Source organism: Sebastes fasciatus, chromosome 13, assembly GCF_043250625.1.
Source record: "Sebastes fasciatus isolate fSebFas1 chromosome 13, fSebFas1.pri, whole genome shotgun sequence".
Taxonomy (NCBI): domain Eukaryota; kingdom Metazoa; phylum Chordata; class Actinopteri; order Perciformes; family Sebastidae; genus Sebastes; species Sebastes fasciatus.
In genome coordinates this window covers 16,937,191-16,961,378 of record NC_133807.1, presented here as the reverse complement: position 1 = coordinate 16,961,378, position 24,188 = coordinate 16,937,191, and the positions used below count along the sequence as shown (strand labels likewise).

The following is a 24,188-nucleotide window of genomic DNA, read 5'->3' as shown; positions in this document are numbered from 1 at the left end:
ACTCCAAGAACAGCTAGCAGCCTGGTATCTTGTTTTAGTTTCTTGCTGTTGATGTCTAATTTAAGCCAAAGCATCCCCACTGCCTTTAAAAGTGCTAAGTAAAGCATTTTTAAACCCGAACGTACATTAATATAGTGCAATTAATTGCGATTCCTTTGTGGTTAGTGGGGATAATGGTGGTAGTGTTTCTCAAAATTAAGGTCGCATTTCATACAAATCCCACTGCTTCCTGTCACATGGTGGATATTGTGGAGGAAAGTGTTTGTTTTCATTTACTGATAAAGATACATGTTAGATTATTTGTCCCACTGCTTCAAATTCCCAGCAAGAAATGAAATATTTAAGACATTAGTTTGTTGATCATGGATCGTTATTGTTCACAATTTTTTGTACTGTAACTTTCCAAAATCTACACTCGAGCCCACTTTACACAACGAATGTCCATATGTATGGTGCTTGGTAGTAATGGTGGCATAACAAACTAATTGTATAATAATGGCAATTTTTTTTTTAAACTAAATTACATTTTTCAATCTGGAAAAGGGGCACAAGAAATGCTTCTAAAAGTTGTATAAAAGTAAAATCTCAAACGTTAAGGTTTTGTTTATGAAATAACAAAAATAAATTAAATCTAGTGTTATAAGATTATATTACATAACGGCGGATCTGTACAACTAGTTTCATCCAAGAGGCTACCAATACTAATGTTAGCCATCTGCAGTGCAGACAGAAAGATCATTATTATCAATGTGTGACAAATGTCACATCATAGTTACTAAATATGTATTTTTGCATGTTGTTGAACCCATTCATTCTTTACTTTGTAAATATACAGTAAGGTTTTGTTTATGAATTTTTGTTTATGAATATTCTTTACTTATTTCATGAAAAAACGTGTCTTTTATTTAACTGGGTATTTGTAATACATATATCACCACATATTACTACATATATTTGTAGGTATGTAATATTGGGGCCCTTTTTTAACTGTCTTTTCTGCCTTTTATTTCAGGGTTTCTACTAATAGAGCCAGCGTAATTAAGTCCCACCCATACCGGAGGGGAAAACAATTCATCGCTCTCCTTTTGTATTGCGTAAAGGTGCCTCCTTGTCTATCCCGTCTGCTAGTAAATAGAAAAAAAATGCCTAAAAGCTGCAAAAGTGTGGCTTGGATAAAAACGGTCCGTCGGACACTTGCTATTGTTATGCCGGGCAGACGGAGTAACGTTACGCTGCGCAGACACACAGCTGACAAACTGCTAAACTAAAAAATCTGATGTTTTTAGTTAGCTACAGACATCTTGTTATTCTTTCAGCCGTCGGTTGCCTATTGTGGTGCCGACTGCTTTCCCCTCTGGTGGGCGTGGTTTTCCGAATATGATGCGTTGTTGCGCTCTGTCTCTATGCCTGCTTGAGCCTAAGAAAATAAATGCACTCAGCTATCAAGGTTAACATCTGCATGAGGTTTATTGTTACATGCAAGATGAACATTTAATGAGTTTTAATACACAAGAGTAACGTGTCAAGTGAAGATCAATGTGTTGCTGTACACCTGCGCTTTAATCACACTGAGGTACAGGCGAGGAGGAACTGATGCAACCGGCTTGGGAATCCTGCGATTGTTCGGTACAAATACATTAAAATGTGGGTGTTTTTTTTCTACTGAGGACAGCTAGGGTACATTTATATTTCCATCATGCGGTCTATCCTGTGGATGATGAGACTGCTGCAGAGAAAAAACAAAAACCTGTGAGGATGTGTGACATGAAAACTAGCCACTTGTTTTGCTGCTGCTCTGAATCCGGAATTAGTGGGGTGTTTTTTGAGGAAATCCTGATGAGAAGTGGAGTTAACAGAGCTTGTATGCAATCACTCTTTCTGCAGCTGGTTGATGCGACCGATCATCTCAGCGGGCATTACACAATATGTCAGCTGTGACCTGCATGCACCTGACTGAGAGGAACCAGAGGACTGCAAAAGCAACGACAGGCATCCAATGCACGGGGTAAAAGCAGCACGAGTCTGATCTGTTCAGGGTGTTATTTACCCTGTTTGTTTTATTTTAATGCCTCCATGCTGCCAGTCAGATAAGACCTTTGCCACAGAAGCTGTGACAATACATCTGAGGCAGATCAGGTTGCCACACTGCTTTTGAATGATAATACTGCAGCATCATGTTTCACATTGATTCATTCTCAAAGAGAGTCAGTAATATTTTTTATTGATCGCCCTTTTCTTTATAAACAAAGATGATATATAGGCCGAGTAATAGGAGGATTAAATTACATGGCTCGAAAATAAGCCGGATCGATGGAAAAAAAAGTAATTTAGCACAATTCAGGTCAATTTGTTTGAGGAATCCTGGGCCGTCTGTGTGTCTGAGTTAGCAGGTGAGGTGAAATGCCGCAGACGGGATTGAGCCACAGCTTCAGGCGTCAACTATTTCCACGTTTTACATCATTTTTCTTCCGCGTTTATCTATGCGATCCGACTGCGAAAGTTTGTCGAGTTTAACTAGTTGACAGAAAACTACTGATACTGCAGTAATGTTGTATCACTTGACAGACAGTTGCAGCTGTTGATGAAACCCTCACATCATCATGTTCCGAGTGTGGGAGGACTGAAATTAACATAACGAAAGAGCAAAAAACAGATTCTCTGCCTCGTCTCAACACATACTAACCAGGTGTATATGGATGCTGCAAGACTGAGGCGGTCTCCCCCCCCCACCACCACCTCCTCCCTCATCAGCGCCGCCAAACCAAATGCTGTGGCTCTCATTTGTTTGCCTGTGTGAAAAATAATGGCGGCAGGAGCAGGTGGAATATTGCTTCGGCAGCTTACCCATATGGATGTGGAAAGCTGCTTGCCAAGTCCAAACTCCACTTTTACAAGCACATCTGGAGCAGAATCACCATATTAATTGCCAGTTAATGTGTTTACACACAACACCGATTAAACCCTGAGAGAAGTTGCTTGACCCGGGTCACACGGTCAGCAGGAGGGTTGTTGTTTTTCGGTCGAAAAAGCAGCGGGGAGAGGTATCAAGCCAAATGTGCGGACAAAGGCACATCCATAAGCTAATAATATGGCAGCTGAAAACCATCTGTCATGTAGCTTTTCTGGTGTTTTGACAGCATTCATGTCAATATTCTCTGATGGCTGCAAACAGCTGAGCAGCAGTAAAAAGTTCACGCAGGGATTCACTAGGCTGTGATCACATGAGACGCTTTGTTGAACACACCTGCATTTCTTATTGTTTATTTTGGATGTTTGGTCACAGTAGGCAGTGGGGGAGGCGTTAAATGATTTTGGGGCTCCAGAGCTGGACAGAAGCCCTGGAACATGTCAGGGATGACAGATATGTATCATGTCAGAGCTGCTGCTGAGGTGTTTTTCAGGGGGACCGACATTTCTAGCATCTAGGTTGTGTACTTCTTGAACTAGAAACTGGACAAGACTCTACAAGATCTAATATGAACTAGCATCAAATTAAATTACATTTTGCAAAAGACCAAATAAGTCACGAAAAGGGAGTAAACCTAATGAATAGATATAAAGACATGCCCAAATGAAACAAGTCTTCCGAACTAAGCGACAAAACATTTCATTCCTCATTTTCTTCCAAAACGACTGTCATACTGTATACACCGGGGCGTGACGGATAAACAACACGGAAATGCGAAATACTCACCCGTGAATATGATATGTTTAGTGTTTTTCTTGTAGGTAAGAACAGAAAGCGTGGATTCTGGTCTGCGCTGCATATGTCAAGGTTGAAAGGAATAATAAAGTTTGCCGTCTATGTTGAGACTGCGGAGCCTCTGTGTTATTGTTGTGCAACTCAACAAGTTCCGCACGTGATTGCCGATTATTTGCGGTGCGAAAGCTCAGAAAAATCAACCTTGTTCCGCAAAAAATTTTGTTTTCACGCCGCGTAATATTTGTATTTTGTTTGAAAGTTTTCATAAAAAACAAAAACTCAAAAATATATATCGACGTGCGTTGAATTAATCGCCCAAAAAAAAAAAAAAACGCCCCACCAAGCCAACGGTCGGCCTTCGGACAGTTTGGGGCCGTCGGTGAGCGTCTGTCGGCCTATTTTTTTCCGGTGTGTTCCGCATCGTTGGCTCTAGTCTGCCCGTGTCGGAGGTTTTACGGCCGATTCAGCATGTTGAATTGTCGGTGAGAGGAATCACTCTGATTGGCTGTTCAGCTTAAACGAATCAGTGCATGAGAAGAGAAACAGAAGCGAGGAAAGCAAGCCGACGAGTAAAGTCAAGCGGACACACAGAGAAGGCTGGTCTCATTTTTCATCTTCATGTCATCATTCGAATACACAGATATTTTCACAACGGCATGGCCATCTGAAATGAAGCTAAGTGGTGAGTGAGAGTGATGTGAAAATGGTCGGCGGAAGCCACTTTGTTTCATGTACGTATCGTAACAACGGCTTGTACATCCGCCATACTCGGTCCTCCGGTTTCCCTTTTTGAATGACGAATACAGACTACTTACTGCCGGAAAGATTGCAGTCATGGATAAAAGAAACCACCACTGACTGATGGTAGAATGATGGCAAAAGAAGCAAGAAACATAGGTTGCATCAACTGGGGAAAAAAAGGATAGAGTATTGTTTTTTTAGCAGGACTTAAGCAGCAAAACTTTCACAGTTTCAGAGAAAAATGGAGACTTCAGCTACACACCTGTATTGTTTTTAGCAACCTGAGGAAAGCCGACACAGCTAATTGCAAGAAGTGTTTTATCACACAGTGTGACAGCTAACACAGTAACTTAATTACTTCCATGACAGAGGCTGAAGCCACCAGAAGTGGAGGAATATGAGATAAGCACAAAAACAGAAAAATCAAACAAAAGGACGGGGAAGGGAAGCTAAGGCTTCTCCTCTTTGCCACCTCGGGGTACTAAGTCAGCCATCATGCTCTTTTCTACACATTTGACTAGCTTTGGCATACGACTTTTTTTTTTTTTTTTAAATTGGTCTCCTTGACAGGTTTTTTTTCTTCTGCAAATTGTTAGTTCCTTCAGGGTTTAACATAGCACACACACATCTGTAGATGTAGAGCTCTCAACTAAACCAGGTAAGAAGCTAACAACTTCTATTTGACTATTATCCATTCATGATGTACATAAATATCAATCTCTAAAGCCAAAATAGTAAAATGGTTCACAATTTTGCTCTAAAAACGAATTTTAGCACTAAAATTAACGCAAAATGTACTGGTAGTCTAACGTTAATTCGATTTCAACGGCCGACTGAAGAACACAGCGCAAGCCCGTAGTTTATATAGAGCCTTCCAACGGATAATCTTGTGCCTTTATCCTCATATATAAATGTCTGAAATCAAATAGTGGGTATTTATATATAAATATCCTCTGTGCCAGACAGACATGAGCTATACTGGCCATTAACATAGTTTATTTTGTGCATTTTAGTGTTATTTCTAAATAAAGAAAATCCAGAAAGAAATGACCTACAAGTTGAAAAGTTACCTTTCACCTTCACCTCCTGTTATGAAGGACCTATTTTACATCCCGTGGCGCCTAATTCTGGCTGATAGCAGCATCAGACTGCACTGGAGCCTCTGTCTCTCCCTCCTCGTCCTGGAGATAGCCCCCGGGTCTCCGAGGGTTTGGTTTAGAGGGACCTCCTAATGAGAGATTCACTGTATGGAGATAATCATGGGGGAAGGCAACATCTCGCTCAGGCCTAATGAGTAAGATAAGAGCTCTTCAGTGGGTTTTCGAGCAGCAACCCCCTCCTCCTGACCTGTCACAGTATGGGGCTTCTAGTGGTCACAGACAATCAGGTAGAAAAACACCAAGGGCAACGCCTATATGCATGACAAGTGCAAACACTTGCCGACAAACCATACACACGAGCGTGCGAGCCTAAAGATCCCAAATCGAAATCAGACACCTGGCCGATTGAGGGGAAAATGAGTGAGCAGCTATCAGAAACGCGTGGTCTTGTTTATTGCTTTAGAGAGTTAGCTGGCGAGGAGGCAGCCATTGTGTGATGATGAGAGTGGCCCCTCTGGAGACGGGCGTTCACACACTGGCAAAGGAGCTAATACAGACTTTCATTAGGATGCACACTTCAACACACTGTCATAGTATTTACAGTCTCACACTGGGGAAACAAATAAACTGCGTGATTAACAAGTTTTCCTGATGCCTGGCGCTTCGCTGTGCGCGCATTGGAGTGCCACCTCGCCGACTTAATGATTCTTAATGGTTTCTTAATGACTTCTTAATGACTTCATCAGGAAGATCCTGCAACAGCACATTCTGACAAGCGGGAGCCTCCCCTCGAGACCCAGGATCACACCACAGTGCTAACCCCTCTTCAGTTTTCTGCTCAAATAACACACACTTTAAATCTGCTTATCTGAGGCAGCATCTCCGACTCGGATGACACAAGCATTTGATCCGTGGTTAACTATGGGGATATGTGATGTAATGTGATGTGAAAGCATGCGAGCTGATGTGTGGGAATGCACTAAAAGGCGAATAGGGATGTCCACCTAGGTTGTGGGCAAATGCAGTCACATCAAACTAATCTCAGAACATTGGAGTGACACCTAGTGTTGTGTAACCAGAATTAAACGGCATTGTATGAGGCTATCTAGGAATCCCATTTGGTAGCATTCAGTGCAAAGCTGTGGCTGTGATGCAAGACTTGGAGAAGTAGCAGTAGGGAAACACAAAAAAAAAAAGACCTGAAGAGCCCAGTAATTGTAGTATTTCATTACAGCAGGACGGACAAAAAGATGACACTCCAGCGAGAGAAACAAGCGACGTGTTGTTGAGCCGGGAACAAATTCCGGTCAGTGGCGCCAAATTCTCCCAAGCATTTAATGACATAGAATTTTCTGGGTCACCTCAATGTCACCGAGCAACAAATAGTTTTGGAGTAGAAGAAGTACACAGCCCGGACCATCATAGACCGCCAATGTCGCTCTCTCAGCCAGCGAATACACCAGTTAAGCCTGCAAATTATCCTCGTATCTCTAGGAGTTGAAAGGGCTCTTTTCATCTAGACCATGTTCAACAGGATTAAAAGAGAAGTTTGCCTTTCTTTGAACAAATTCTTAATTATTTTCGATAAAACAAAAGTTAATTAGCCAACGAGCCAATTACGATCGTCAGTGTCCTCACAAAACCAGCTGTAGATTCAAAGGACGTGAGCGGATATAGAATACATTCTAAAAAAGAGAACGAAAAAGTTAAGCAAAGTTCAAAGAAAATAAACGCTGAAAACATAGAGGTTTGTACGTTCACATTCACACACACACATACACATTTAACAACTGGTTAACAAATTGCATTAGCAGAGAAGCGTGACTGCACCTGTCCTGATGGATGTCCTCTTTACGGGCTGTGGAAGTAGGCTGAGGGGCCGTGGAGAGAGGACGAGGCTTCAGCCAAACACTCAGAAAATAATGCATAGCCGGCCATGTGTCACCGCTTGGCACAGGCGGGCAGGAGGGATATATCGCCCAGATACCGATGCCCAAAACACGGAGAGACATGTGCTCCACTTAATCCAATGCAATCAAGAGGAAAGGTGATTCAAGCGCCGTTCTTCCTCCATGTTAACAATTAATGTATCAATACTGTTTTAACCCCTGAGCCGTTGTTCGGTCTTTTATTTAAAGGCCTGTGGATTTGTCAATGCATGTCTTAGCTGGACATGACGTGTATTTGTTTGTTTTTCAGAATAAGATACTCAGAAATGCCTTCAACTAGTATGTCAGTGGTACTATATACATGCTCTAGCACTATACTTTTTTTTTTTATTTAAAAGGTTTGTTTCTTAATAATTTCCAAGTTTCCTGGAAAGAAACTATGTAATGCGGTAGTAATTATAGATACAATACTGGAGACAAAGTGTTAAATCGCAACTTTCAGTTTCTTTAAATGTAATAAACATAAACTAAATCTATTATTTTGCTTATAATTTCACAGTTTTTAATGCACATTTTTTAATATGTACATATCATCTGTCAGTATCAATATAAATCCTGAGCGCTGATTATACAGTATATACATCTTTACATGTACATAATCATCCAGTCCATGTATATCCATTCAGTATTTATGTCTTTGCACTATTTGTATTGTTTACAACTTACAGAACACTTGACTTGTTTGTAGACGTTTCATATTTATTTTATTGTTTGTCATTGGGGCTTTTTTATGATATGTATCTATACACCTATTTGTCACTCCGTGTGGACATAGCAGTCATTTCTATCCTTTACTTTAATATGTGTAGGTTTTTTGTCGTAGTCCCTAGCTGTTATTTCTATATCTATAAAAACAGTCCTTGTATATCCACATACTTGAGCAATAAAGGTGATTCTGATTCTAAATAGCACATTTTTTTTTACCAGGAAACTAAGAAAATTAAAAAATAAAATGTTACCTTGAAAGTTTTTAATTGTTTTGAGATATTTGCTTGTATGTCCTCAGATTTTCAACACAGCACGGATATCTGTTAATGATGACTTCTGAGTTTTGCCACTACAGTTTTCACCACAGACGATGTATAATGTGTCACAATATATCAGCTTTGGGTTTTATTTTGTGCCCCATTTTGTCTTTTAATCCTATATTTCTTTGCATTGTTGGTGAATCTGCACCAGTGTTCATTTTGTTAACGAAAACTATGACTAAATATGTTCAACAACAACCTTTTTTTCCCAGGACTTCCAAGACGAGACGATGACAAGACGTCATTGACCACCAACTTTGACTATATCAACATGCAATATTGTTGACGAAAAAAAAGACTCTGGCATTTCACTTCACCAGCTTTACTTTACCAAAAAAACAACAACCTTAGACTACTTTTTTTAATGCAGCAGTTTCGTGTCATATCAGGACTACACAGGCAGCAGGACTCGGAGTAACTTCCTTCAGTTAAAGTTAACAATGACAACAACAGGGCTTGGGAGAAAGAAACCAGAGGATATTTTGGCTAGACTAGTTTGACTGAAATGTTTAATATAATCTGATGACTGAAACTATACTAATGTAGTTATGGTTTTCTTTGACTAAGATAAAACTAAAATGCCTGAACTTTTAGTAAACTAAAACTTAACTAAAAAAACTTAATGATGTTGACTAAATATGATAAACACTAACAAGGACATTTGATGCAGGACTAAGACGAAATATAAAAGATACCTGACAAAATTAACACTAATCTGCGCCATGAGGGTTATGCCGCATTAGCTACTGACAGGATTATTTTTGATACTGAAATTATTTGTGGTTGAGTGAAACAAACTACGACCCAGGAGGCCGCTGTTCGTGTCTACCAAAAGTAAACGTTGACTTAACGCTTGTTATGTAATGTTACGTAAGAAAGCCCCGTTAAGGATGGTTATTATTTATTTACGGTTGTTGCATTATTATTTTAACACAAACCATGATCTTCTTTCTGACCAAGTAGTTTAGTTGCCTAAACCTAACCAATCGTTTCACAACGTTAACCATGTGTCAGTGTGCGTTTCTGCAAGTGTGATACGAAACGTATTTATGAAATATATTTTTGGTTCAGAAACATTAACATTCAATGTACTGTGTTGGCTAGGTGTCAAACCTCCATACTTCTTGAGTACGCTTGAAATGTGTCGTTCAAATCGAGTATCTAAAACTGTAAAAAAGTATTAAAAGTTGGCATTGCATGTTGAATGTTAGTCTTGTTTACTTTTTCTTTTGTCATTCCTAATTCTAAATCCTAACTTTTATTCAACTTTTATTTTATGTATGCCGACAAAGTTCTAGTTTAGCTGATCTTGTTAAGAAAACATTAAACAGAACGATTTAGCATTTAGAGCTAAATTAAAGAAAATGTTTAAATTTCCTCAAAATAAGTTATTGAAATAAATAATGTTGCGGTATTGCTACTGACATTCACATGTTGCTATGTTCTGTATGTCTCCACGGTGTGTCAGACTCATGCAGTGTGACCTTCCTCTGGGGGCCTGGAAAACACATCCTGCATCAATTAGACCACCGGGGTGTTTGTCTGGCTGTGGGGATGACAGAGCAGAAGCCCATGACGTGTCTTCACTGTGAAGATCGACCACTTCCTCTGAAGCATCCAAACAGCGTTTTGAGAGAGAAAGACGAAGATAGAAACAGTGGGGGGATTTACTGCCGTTGGGATTTACTCCTTGTTCCAATTTGCAGGGGGATTACTCACTTTTTCATCATTCCTTTATTTATTCCATTTCGAAAATTCATTTCTAATTTACCTGAAGGGAAAACAAAATATCAAGCCAAATGCATAAATACTGTCAGAGTGAATAGATAATGACAGCGGGTCAAGTTGTGAGTGAGTCACGTCGTCGCTCCTGGAAGAAAGTGATTACTGTAACACAGCGCTGACAATCACGACCAAGATAATTCCATTTCTCACATGGAGCTCAAATTGTATTATGTCACATTGTATTTTGCATATGCTATCAAAAACTGGATTTAGATATGCAAACTATCTGGAAATTCTAAAGGAGGGAGGAAAAAGGAAAACAAGCAGCCACGGGGTTGGCATCCAGGCGTGTCACTTTGTCAAGCTGTCTGGTTTCTGAGAGAGCTTGATGGTTTCTTAGGGAGGGGAGAAAAAAGTGTCGCAAAGGCATGCTCTTTTCCAAGATGAACAGATGGCAGAGTCTAAGTGTGGAGATTTGTTTTATATCTCCATCCCATGTTGTGGCGCAGTAGATGTGGGCTTCCGCTTTCTTTTTTCTTCTTCTTCAAATGTTATCTTACAGGATAACGGATGCACGCAATGTTTAAGCTAATGAGGAGTGGGTGTTGCTTTGTCGTCCTCTTTATTTCTTCCCCTCTCTCCCACTGACACATCCTCGCGCTTTCCATTCTCCCTTAAACCCACGCTCGGAGCGGAAACCTATATGCCAAACAATTATGAAACACAATTTGGAGTGCTGCTTGCATCCTGGGTGGCCGTCTAAAAACATAGCTGACTGTAGAGTTCCCGGCAGCTACTGACAGTAATGACAGTCAAAGTCAAAAGAACATAATGCTCATGGAGCTGGAGATTATATCAGGTCAGTGCACCGCTGCTTCTTGAACAAAGTGGAGAGGAAGAGTGCAGTTCAGTGGCAGTTCAAAGTTGTGTGGTTGTAGGGACGGCGGCGGTCAGTCGTTCCAGCACCGAAAACGTATTTTGTCATTCAATTAGTTTAAAAAATTTAAAGTAACCAGTTTCTTTGAACACATCTTAACAATAACCAGCATATCTCATAGTCTAATTATGAGACACAAAGATACCTGACTCACTACCATATCAAACAGCTTACTTCTTCATGGAAAAAAACACGTTTGACCTTTTGCTGTACTTTTACAATTTATCTAAAATGAGTAAAGGCAGGTCCTCTAAACTGTTTAGTCATAGAAACAGGGATGTTTCAGTCACACACCAAGGGTAAACCTGAAATAGCTTCATCAAAATAAGACCATAACAACAAGCACTGCTTACAGCTACATTACTCCCTCCTCTAATGTCAACCTCAGGTGCACTCACACAGAGAGCGTTTGAAATAGAGCTGAGCTATTAGATTTGTACTACGGGATAATGGTGGCCAACACAATTCATGATAACAATATCATTGAGATACCTATAGAAATTTTAAAAATAAATAAATAATGCTAACTTTGTTTATCATGCGGTAAGTCTCCTTTTTGGCAAATTGATTATTCTCAAAATACAAGTGAAGGGAGGTGGATAGAGAGTCTGTAACAACAACTGTACAAAAGCATACAAAAAGAACAATTACACTAATGGATAGTGAAAAGGCAACCAGATGAACTGATTAACAAATTGCAGAATTCGTCAGTCTGGTTAATTTGAGGAGGTGAGAACAACACAGCTCATTGTCAAGAGTCGAAATAACAACTGTTTTATTCTCCTTCTACGAAAACTAGAAAACAACTTGTTAGAAATTAACCAACAACAGCAGGAAGCCAATCATGCCTGCAAAGACTAAGAAAAAAACAAAAGAATAAATGTCAGTAGTACTCAACTATTGCTCTTTAGACAAGCCAATGCTCAGCTAATGATAGGAGATGTGACGCATTTTGACTCCTCATCTGCCGCCAAAATCTCTACCCTGGCAGGATCATAGACTGTATATAAGAAGTGGACGTAGTCACTGTGACGTCACCAATTGGTTTGTGGACTATGGTTCTTAAGCCTCGAGTTCGCAATCTTGTCCGTCGCCATCTTGGTATTTGGCCATCCATGACACGAGAGGGTGGAGCTCAGTACAACCAAAGACCGATTAAGACATTTTTATGTGACCAAAATGTTATAATTAACTTTAATGAACTGAAAACACACTGTGAAAGGGTTAAAGTTGAGAGATGAAAACATGGACAACTCCCAGACCGGACAACGCCGTGGTAGTGACCTGTCAATCACAAGGTAGCCACGCCCTAAAGCATCCCCTGCTTTATGGTCTATTTGACTCTAAATGGGACCATAATTTACTAAATGAACATCATGCTGTATTGAAGAAGACTTGAAACTAGCGATTGAGACCATAAACTCATGTTTACAATGTTTACTAAGGTAATAAATCAAGTGAGAAGTAGGCTCATTTTCTCATAGACTTCTATACAATCAGACTTCTTTTTGCAACCAGAGGAGTCGCCCCCTTCTGGTCATTAGAAAGAATGCAAGTTTAAGGCACTTCAGCATTGGCTTCATTTCTGGAGGTAGCCCACTTTGCAGGATTGAGACCAAACCCTGGAAGTGAGTCTCCGAAAACCAAAAGCTCCCCAACAAGCGGTAAAAGAAGCCAAATAAATTCCCAATTTCCCCGAGCCTGGGAGACCAGCCCTTGCACCTGTGACCAGGTAAACTTTCCACACAGTCGTTAATGGACACGGCGGCTGTTGTTTACTGAAGACTCCCCACAGAGGAGACTAGCTGACCCATGTCTGCAACCAGTGAGTGGTACAAATGGCAAACATCTCTTGGAGTCATTATTTATGCAGGAATGCCCTTGGGAGTCTTTGCACTTGTTTACACAGTCACGGCACAGTCCATTCATGACGGCTCCGAGTAAATGAGCCGCTTGCTACCAATTTGTCCTGGACGACGAAGCTTTGGGGCTCTAGTACCCACAGTTACCTTGGGGTGTGTGTGATCCTATGTGTGTGTGTAGGGGTATGGAAAAGAGGTTAACGCAGCACTGCTGTGCTGTTGGGAACCGACCTGGAACTACGGACACACAAGTCCCAAGGGTATTAGGAAGCACAGTGTCACATTTTGGAAATAAATGAGAGAATGTTTTTTTTTTCTAGAGGAATGCCATGGACTTTCACCTTTGAAATGGGTTGTTTGTTTGCCCGAGGACGAGGACAGTGGTCAAAGTTAGTGAGTACCACCTCCCATAAAACCAAAACCAAGGCAGGAGTTTTATGGAGGTTGAACTCAAAGGCAAAATGAAAACAAAGTGAATCCAGCATGAGTAAGTTATCTGTTTGGCCCAGAGATAGAAGAAGAATTTAGATCCTTCACTTAAAGCTATTCTCCTTAAGATTTCAACCCTGGTTGATTTGGCGACACCATTGGTTACTGGTGGTAACGTACAGTTCAATACTACACTCCTTGAGCAGCTATTTTGTCAGAAATAAAACAGAATGGCAACACATGTACCTGCTTTAGTGCAATCAACAAACTCATATTGCTGGTATGCATACTGTAAGTTTGTCTAAATCCATGGCAGGAAAGACGGACTCCAACCCCAATGATAAAAACTACTATATAGAAAGATTACAGAATATAAATACATTACAGCTGGGGTCGATAACATTGGAGATACCGGCAAGAGTAAGCTAGATTTTAAAAATGATCCAACTGAAAAACCCATCTCAATGTTGCCAACTATTTTCCAATGAAATAAAAAGTTCATTCAGGCCTCACTCCAAAGCCCAAAATTGTCATAATGAACGTAAACAACAAACATGCCTATTGTTACAGCTGTCATGCGAGAAACTTGTGGAAGACTCTGATGATATGCAACAAGTGCAGGGTGCACATTACCTACCCCCCCTCCTCCTATTTAAAATTGAATATATGGATAAAATGTTTGCCATGGTTCAACTATAACACTACAACACACTGACAGTCATTGTGAAGGAGACAGATACAGATGCAGGAGAGACAGACTTATTCATGTGCTCGGGTCTCTTCTTGTTTTACACAATATGCAAATTAACTGTAACTTTCCTAAAATAATAATAATCTGTTATTTTTCTTCAGCTGACATTAATTATATAATTAATCATGTTTTGAGAAGAAATATGAATATTAAGTATGAACAACGAAAAATATGGACTGAAATATTTTGTAAAAGAAAAACATCTTGGAAATCTATTTTTCTCTCTTATTTCAATAAATTTGGACTTTTAGACTGAGGACTGAGGCAATTACAGAGACGGACAGAGCGCCGCTTTTCTCACTCTGTGTGTGTTTGAGAGAGAGGAGGAAAGAAAAGGTGGAAGGTAAGTGTGGTATATTTTCAGGTCTTGTACCGGACAAAGAGGCCCTTAATTGTAAACATATGTGAAAGAAGTAGGGCAAAGGCCAGGGGCTGAAAGATAAACATGTAGGAGATACCTAAGACATGTGGTCATACCTTAGCTCAGGGATTGGAGGACCTGAACCCGATATAAGGGGGTGCGAGCCCCCAAGCTGCAGGACTTTCAGATTCGACTTGAGACCTCCGGGCGCTCTAGACGCCCGTATGACATGTGTGGCTTGTTTGTAATAAACTCTATTTTACCAGCAAGAACAGTGTCCTCGGAGCATCCTTCATCATCACTTCAACAGCACTGTCGCAGAAAAGATACGACATAAGCTAATGTTTCTGTAAATCTAATAATAATTAGAAAAGTAACGTTATGAATGAAGCTTCGAACAACTCGATGCAGCCCTACTTCGTCATATTTCACCTTCAGATGAGCACGTTGTCTTGTTCATCTCCGAAGCATCGTCTGTTTTTCTTTTTGTCCCTGTCAATTATCTGTCCATTGTGTAAACCTACAGACTACCTGTCTGAATGAACACCATTGCTACCATGGATGTATAAAGAGCCGATTTGTTTACTGTTCCGCCGTGAAAAAGATTCCAATGTCAAAACATTAATTGTGCATCACATTTTCCCCGCAGTTTGAGAACCACAGCTTTAAATGGTTATTACTAAAAAACACTCAATATGATTAAATGAAAATCTTAAGGAATTATAACTTACTGAAAGTAGCTAAAATACTTTAGTAGGAGTATAGAATAATTAGGAGCAGAATGTGCTCATACTGATATCAACAGTAAAAGAAATCATTATGCAGGGAGGCTCCTTTCAGTGTTACTGTATAATATTATAGGATTATGGTACATGAATTACTGATGTTTGAGTAGGATGTTGAACCCCTTAAGAATATAAAAAGACAACTGTTGGACTAAAACCTAACAGCCTGCGCACAATGTAAAATTTACAGCAATGGGAATAATTATCACAAGAAAAGGTGGAAAATGATATAGAGGGAGGAACTGCTTCATTCTATCTTAAAATGTAAATTAAACAAAAAATACACAATAAACAAATACGCTGGCCTAACAAGCACAACCCTTTGAATCCACTTGAACAAAGGCTAATTTAACTACTGACAAATATAGCAACATATAGGAGGCCTATTGCACTGTTAACTTAATGTATGTCACAGTAATGAGGATCCTATAGAAGTATATGCTGCATTAGAATATTAATACAGCCCCTGAATCATCATTGAGTTTTATCTTCTAATGTGTTCCTAACAGTACAAATTATTAGTGAAATGTGATGTTACAAAATGAGTATCAGGACTGAAATCTTATAATAATAATAATAATATTATAAAACATTGCGTTTAGGTTACTATGACAATTTCAGAGTTTCAATGTCTTTTTTAAAAAAAAGCTTATATGTTCCTAATTCAAAGCTGCCATCAACTGGCAGCTTTTGGCATTTTTAGTGTCACTATACCTCAACAGAGTGAGAGCGTAGGTGCAGTTTCCCTTTATGTCTCAATATGTGTGCATTCTATATGCATTTGAAAACGATGCTGTGAACCAACAGTGAAGGATTCAATTAAGCAGGAACGTATTCAAGGCAAATGGCTCCCCTTAAAGGTCTACATCTAGTGAAACAGTAAAAAAGGGAAGCAGACGTGGTTAACGGAGAGGCACAGCGACACAGAGAGAGAGAAAAGGGGAAAAGAAGAAGAAGCGCCGGGATAATTTAACAAGCTTCCTCCTAAACCACTCCAAAACCTCCAGAGTTTAATTGCTGGGAGGCAACATTATCCCTAGCAACACTGTGTCTGTCTCTTGGCTGGGATTCGGTGGGTACCTGCTGTATCCACTCCCCACACAATGCAGCGCCCACTGAGCCATATAATCCTCTCAGGCCCTCCTCTTCTGGAGAACCACATTCAATCCCGTTGTGACACAGGAAAATCTCCTCTTCTCCATTTTTTGTCAGGGGTACGTGCTTCAAATAAGCCCAATCAGTAGGCGCTGTTATGTGTGCACAATGCTACAGGGAGCCGTAGAAGAAGGGAAAACAGAGAGGAAGAGTTAAATAAAAAGACGTTTGATTTGCTGCTGTGAAATTTGGGTCTACTTTCCATTCCTCTGCGGAGCTCCCTGGAGCGGCCATATTTCTGTTTATGTTTAAATGTGAATCAGTCAGATGGGCTGTTGGGCTCCTGCTGAATCACCCTACACTCCCATCAGAAAGCGCCGGGTTACTTTTGAACCGGCTGCCTTGTAGGAGAAAACAAGAAACTAATGCCACTTTCTTCCTGACTCCTCTTTCAAGTTGCCCTTGAAAAGGAAATTACAACAACGGCTTTGATGCAAGTCTGACATGCTTCAAGATATTCGCCATAAGTGCAGACGCGTACCCGATTATCATTCCAATGAGTCTGTTCTGATGTCTTTTAACCGTCTGCAAAAAAAGCACGAGCCGACGAGAAGAAAGCATTTTCGACACTGTGCAGAGGGACGCGGAAACAGTGGCTCATTACACAAAATGGCAAAAGAAGAAAAATGGTATTTCTTTGTTGTCCAGTGGTTTGTGACTTAAGTCAATATGGCATTTAGAGACCTGCAGAGACATCTTTTAATTAGAAGATGAGCTAAATAATGAGACGGTACCGAAGCAGTGTAGTGAAAAAGATCTCTATTAATTTTACTTTGAGGTCATCTCAGCCCTTGCAAATTAGTTTCTTTTACTTTTGATACTTAGTTCTCTGAGCAAAAATAATAGTTTTGTTTTTCTTATGTGAGAAAAAAAACTGTTATTTTCGCTGAATTTTGAGAGTACAAACAGTTGTGCTACTAATTCTTCCTTCCCTTACTATTGTTTCTGGTCACTGGGGTCTATTGAATATTTTGTGGGGTTGTCATGGAATTTAGTAACACTACAAATATTGTATATTAAGTACGTATTGTTGTTTTTGTTTGCAACAATTTAGATTTTTGATAATCTGGAGGGTTGTATTGTAAACTTTTTATATATATTTATTGCATATCTTTGTTTAATAACTTGCCTTGTTGGTTACCCCAGTAGGATTGAACTTTTGCCTTCCCTCTGTCCGATAAAGTTTTGAAGCTTTAACCTAGTGTGAAAATACCTTCAATTTCTTTCCCTTAAACTCACTGCTCAAACATGAAAATGTAAATCATTATTCATCAGTTATGAAAGTGAGTCATCCTACCTGTCAGAGGCTGCTGGCGGTGTTGGGAAGAGGAGAAATCACTTGTTGCTGATGTTGAGAGTGAAGTCCAATGTCAACGCCACACTATGCCAATCAGTTTCTGTAAGAAAAAAGAGCAGACAGATAGAGGTATGTTACTCAGTCAATAAATTAGTATTTCAATTTCAGTAAAAGTTTTAAAATTTAGTTTTCTCTGACCATTTTTCCCTCTCTACATATACATGTTAGAATCAGGTTTAATTTTCCAAAATTAAATCCCTATATGATTGATGCCCTTTTAGTTATTTTCCCTTCAACTGACATGGGACTAGAAGAAACACATCATCAATTGACTTCCTCTGTGTAGAAGTGTAGAGAGACAAATATGTTTTTGATCCCATTTGAATTACACCATGAATCACACATATGATGTTTGTCAATTTAAAACATTATTTTGTCAAGAAAGTCTCAGTTTGTTGTAAAACTGTTGTAAAAAATACGTAATTAGAAAGACTACACACCCAAAAGTTGTGTAAGTGACGTCTCTCTCTCTGAAGCTACGATGTCTGTGTGTTTTGTACTGGGATGTACTCACACCAGCAATGGGTCTCGCTCGATCTTTCTCTTACCGACTGATAAAAAGACCAGGACTTTCTTGACTTGCAAAATTGTCTTTTAAATTTACAAACATCATATGTGTGATTCATGGTGCAATTGAAACGGGATCAAAAAAATATTTGTCTCTAACCGTTGACTACCGTTCATATTTTTTTTCCAAAATAAGGTCCCATAGAGTCCACCGGAAGGAGAGGGACTTCACGGCTCTATTGTATCTGCTATGTATCCCAAAGAGTAATTAATGGGGATGTACATTTTACGTAGCAAGTTAAAGGATGATGCTGTGTTTTTATATTTCTCTTATTCTTAACAACCCACGGAAAGACTAAAACCAACAATGTGTTAGTCTCTATCTCTCGATACTTTCTGCGTTCCTGTTTCAGCTCCAAGCGCCTTGGTTCCCACTGAAGACATGTCTTTAAAAACGCATCCCAATAATATAGTTTCATCTCTAAAACTGGCTCAGTAATTTCCTTTAACAGCTGGCCACTGTAGGTTGTAACAAAGTTTACTCAAACAGGAGGAAATAGTGCATTTGTCGGGGACTATTTTCAGCGGTGGATTAATACACATTTATTGCTACTGTGAGAATTTCCAAGCAGCAGGACGGTGTATGTGGGATGGAGTCAAAATAAACTACAATGTGTGTGTTAACGGTAATGAGCGCAACAGTATGGCTCATTGGTGTGTTTTTGGACAACAATGGAGCTCTATGGCACAGAGGAAGAAGACACATAGGGTAAAACCAAATTAGATAAAGATTTGTTTCTAATGATGGGATATAATATCTGCACTGAGTTCAGAGCAGTTATACTTTAATGCCGCTGCTCGCATTCATAAAAACGTGAAAAACTTTCACATCCAGCACTGCTGTAAGAAATAAGATGGTGAGGTGGAAGGTTAGCTCATAATCCATAACAGATAGTTAAGTGTGGCCATGCTGGCATCGAATCCTTATGAAAATTGTAACGGGCCCTGGCACGAGCAGAGAATCCAACAAATCAAAAATGTGAGGCTTCCGCTCATTTGCAGTCGGACCATGAAGGTTGTTTCAGAATTTTTTTTTGGTCAAATACGTGGTCAGCCGCTCGCCTCCCACCTGCTGTTTTATTTTTCAGGGATTTGTAGCATCGTGGCGACCGTAGTGTTAACGCTGAATGAGAGCTATTTTAAAAATAAACACATTTGCCAGCACAGCGAGTGATTCAAGTAAGATTAGATTATATAAATTGTCAGTAATGAGGCACCGGGGACGGCATCTATGATCCGCAGAGGTCGACCGTAACATTCTGCTTCACTGCTGAATAAAATGCATCCTGAGTGCAATTTAACAGCCTTAACATGAGCAGGTACATACAAAGAGACAAGCAGAGGTCCGAGAGGGCGCAGCGCTCGTTGTAGAGGTCAAACACACACACACACACACACACACACACACACACACACACACAACAATGATACACAAACACTGCTGACAAGGGGAAAATATGAGGACTTCTGAAGCACTGTAAAATGTATGAAGAAACGGATGTAGGGTCATTTTACTGAGCAGCACCATTAACATCGCCGCCCTTGTCTGAACTGCGGCTCAGATCACTCACACACACACACATGCAAAACATGTATGCACACGCACACACATGCTCACCCACGCACACACCGAGAGCAGCATTTTCTCCTCTTTTTACATTTCTCCTCTTTTCGCCCTCAGAGAAGGAGAGGTCGACATTTTAACTGCGGCGGCGAGGAGATGGCTTCCTTTCACCTTGACGGGCATATAATGAACATTTTTCATTTTGAGCTTAGCTTCACTTACAGAGTCAGTCAGCTATTTTCTCTTTGAACCTTTTTTTTTCCCTTTCTGACATTTCCCTCTGTGGTTTTGCCAGGATGATCTTCACAGTAAATTTGTGCCCCTTTTAAAAGAAATAGGATACATTTCTGTTGATTTTTTTTCAAAGCGCTCATTTCCATATAGGTCCCTGTATAACACAAATAGGCCTACGGTGCAGCATGAAACACAAACAATATGCTAATCACACCTGTTTCAATAAGAGCCATGGTATCCATGAAATCCATATCATTATTTACTTGTTGTTTTGCATTTTGCCGCAGAAAAGACACTGCACTTTGAAGGAATGTGACAAAGTATTTGACAGATGGGCTTCATGTTTATGAATGCATCATGGTAGTTTAGAGGGAATACTGAAATAGCAATAGTGGACATACGCACACACACAAACAGTGACCGGTAAAGTAAAGGTGAAGAAAAATACATTAATGAAAGAGAAGTTAGAAGACTGAACAGTTAGAAATTACTGCTTTGCTCACATAAAATACTTCTTAAACCAACCCCACTGCATCACCTATGTTATTATTTTTCATTTTAATGATTATGTTTCAAACAAATTATGCGCCTCAACCCGAACCCTACCCACAGGCGGGAACAGAGAGGTCGCCAAAAGGTGGCACAGCCTCCTCCCTGGAATCTGATTGGCCACCCTTGGTGCCCCCCCCAACCAGAGTCAGATGTTAATAGGTAGTTGGCTTGTTAGTATCAGAACAGAATATCTGTATGAAGTTAACAGTTCTTGTTGAAAAGTCATTCACACAAAAGATACACAAAACAACAACAAAGACACGCAAAACAACCACATAGAGATGCAAATCGTCAGCGAAGAGATGCATAACGACCAAAAAGAAACGCAATGCGACAACAAAGAGAAGCAGACCAACAACAGAGAGACGAATAAGGACCAAAAAGAGATGCAATGCGACAGCAGACACAAACCGACAGCAAAGAGACATATAAGGACCAAGAAGAGACACAATACGACAACAAAGAGACGTAAACTGACAGTAAAGAGACACATAAGGACCAAAAAGAGACGCAATATGACAACAAAGAGATGCAAAATGACAACATAAAGGCACAAACCGTCAGCAAAAAGACGCATAACAACCAAGAAGAGATGCAAAACGACAATTAAGAGACACAAAATGACAACAAAAGGTTCCTAGTCCCTGGGGAAAGTTCCTGCAGTGGAAAAGGGGCTTATGAGTGGTCTATAATAGGTAGAAGTAGTTGCTTTGCATTAAAGTCAAATGAATAATAACATTAATATTATTGAATAATATACAAAAATAATATTGAATTAAATATATTTTGCATTTAATGTTTTAATCATATTTCACATAAAGTTTTCATTGTATTATATACTTTTATTTTACAAGTATAGCTGGTAGTGCAGTGTTGCTATGGTTTTCAGCTTGGCTTAGTCGGTTGTGATTGATTGGAGCGCACTAAAGTGTTGACGAATGTACATTATCGAATGTTAAACACAACATTTGTTTTCCAATATGTAAAAGTTCACAGCTTGACATTTGTTCTGTGATGCTTTGCCAAAACATGGTTGTCATCCCCTCATTCAAAAGTGATGAATTAACTTTACGGGATGGAATCAAAGAGGCTAAAAAGAAAAGTGAAAACTCGTTGGATGCATCTTATAACCAAAGATTAACATAAAGGAATGATTAATGATCCTTAAACTAGAAGCCTAACTGTAAACTAAACCCTGATTATGAGTTTAGGATCAAAATGTAACAATCATAAAATTGCTATCGAGCAAAAAAGTCTCTGTCCAAAAAACACCAACTTGTATTCAATGTACCACACACACACACACACACACACACACACACACACACAAACACACTCGTGCCCACATTTGCCCACACAGGGGGGGGCTGGCAGGGTGCGTTCCAAGACAGCTGGTGAAAACCGGGTGTGCTCTGGCTGCTAGAAGGAGCAGATTCAGGTGACATCTGTGCCTCCTGTTGCAGCGCAATAGTAGAAACACTAAAAGTGAATTACAACATTAATGATAGTGCTCTGCAAGCTGTCGTTCCATATTACGCATCCATTATTCTGTGCATGGGTACTCAGAGGCATCGTGAAGGAATAGGGCCCCACCGCCACCTCCACAAAAACGCCACCTCGCTGTGAAAAGGATTGTTGGTTTATAGAGTAACACCTTCCACCGCTATACCATGTCACCACATGGCACAGTGCTGACTGGATGACTGATTCTCTCTCTCTCTCTCTCTCTCTCTCTCTCTCTCTCCATCTCCATCCCTCACTCCATCTTTCAAGCAAGCAACCTCCCACCCCTGACCCCCCCCCTCCTTCTCCCTGCACCGCCGCCGCTATTTCAGACAACGTTTGTTTGATCTTGCCGCCCTCTACAGCTGAATGAAATCAATCTGTGGAGAGATGTCATGTGTGAGCAGAAATGATTGGCCGCAAGAATAACATGTATTTGAGAACATGGAGCCAGTGCCCTCTGTCTCACAGCCCGCGAGGCTGGACACATGCATGCACGCAAACACACACAACGACGCGGCCGGCGTACGCCTGATAGGCATCACACAGACATCTCCGAGCTGTCACCCATCCCCAGACTTTCAATAACTTCAAATCCCCCGAAAACCTGGAGAATAAAGGCAGAGTCGATCACTCATAGCTCCCTTCACTCTGCTCTTCTCTTCAGGGAAATAACAGCCGAAGGAGAAAAACAAAGTCAGGATCCCATCCTCTCCCGCAGAAAAGCACTAGCATCCCTGGAGGACACGGGGAGAACACTTCTTTCATCATTCTGGTTAACGCACAATAAAAAAAGATTCATTTAAGATGTTGTGACATGAATAGCACACAGGTATAAACCAACTGTGTGGGAGGATCAATGGTAATCAAAGGTGGATTTTTAAGAATAAAAAGCAAGATGAGAAAGAGGGAAAAAAAAGCTGCAGAAGTGGGTTGTTGTGGTGGTGGTTGGCGGTTGGCGGTGGCGGTGGTGGCATCACTAACACAGCGATACGGCTTTCACGCCGGCCTACACATTTCTATAGGAGTCTGTGTGTGATTTGGATTTGTGCCATGCAGGATCGAATGGCGGGCGCTCCCTCCACAACGTCTCCCGAGAACATAAACAGATCGTCGGTACATCCAACCGCAGCTCTGTGCCGCTGACGGGGCGGTGATTTCTTCATTCAGGAGAGAGTGCCACCAAATGTGTCGTACTTGAAGTGTTTTACAATTACCAGCTGATTATATCAGCTGCATTAGCATATTAAAAGGAAGACTACTTGAACACACAGATAATGACTGAGTGTTAAAAATAATTTCCCCTACTCATTATCGACGACAGACACTGAGATCTGGGGGAAAGTAAATGTCGATAAATACCCCGTAAACCTTTACTGTGTAAATAACAACAATTAGGGATCAGGCTGTGTTGGTGAAAGGGGAGATAATTCTAATTAAAAAACTTGCAGATATCTGGGGAAGAAAGCATAACGCTGTGTATCTATCTAAAGGAGTGAATTATTATTCACTCGTGTGTGAAAAACTTGTGTTGTTTACAAGGTGTCACTAAAGCAAATCTTATTTAATTATGATATCAGCCGGGAGTTTCGCTCCGAACTTCTATTCAGGAGATGGAGTGTTCCCGTCACAGTAAATTGGTTGGATAAATCGACATCAATACTTAATAAAAAAATAAAAAAATGTATAAGTTTGAAGTAACTAAATAACCTCTGCTAATTTCTAAACCCTCCGTATATGATTTATACGTCCATAATCTGCCTGTTGGGTACTTTCAACTTTTGATCGCTGTTCATCTTTGTTGTTGCAGTTTGTGATTGACGTGCTGCTAATTCTCGTCATTTACACACAAAGAAATGTACTGTTTTTTGACATGTTTATGCAG

General features: G+C 40.1%; 1 protein-coding gene across 10 annotated transcripts in view; it reads right to left on the bottom strand.

Moving 5' to 3' along the window:
- The window catches only part of LOC141780577 (RNA binding protein fox-1 homolog 3-like), a 466,511-nt gene that overhangs the window by 349,221 nt on the left and 93,102 nt on the right, over nucleotides 1–24,188 (bottom strand). For all 10 annotated transcript variants that reach the window (XM_074655864.1, XM_074655863.1, XM_074655857.1 and 7 more), the window contains exon 3: nucleotides 17,824–17,923. The gene's annotated coding sequence lies outside the window, so the exon portion shown is untranslated. The remainder of the gene's footprint in view (nucleotides 1–17,823; nucleotides 17,924–24,188) is intronic.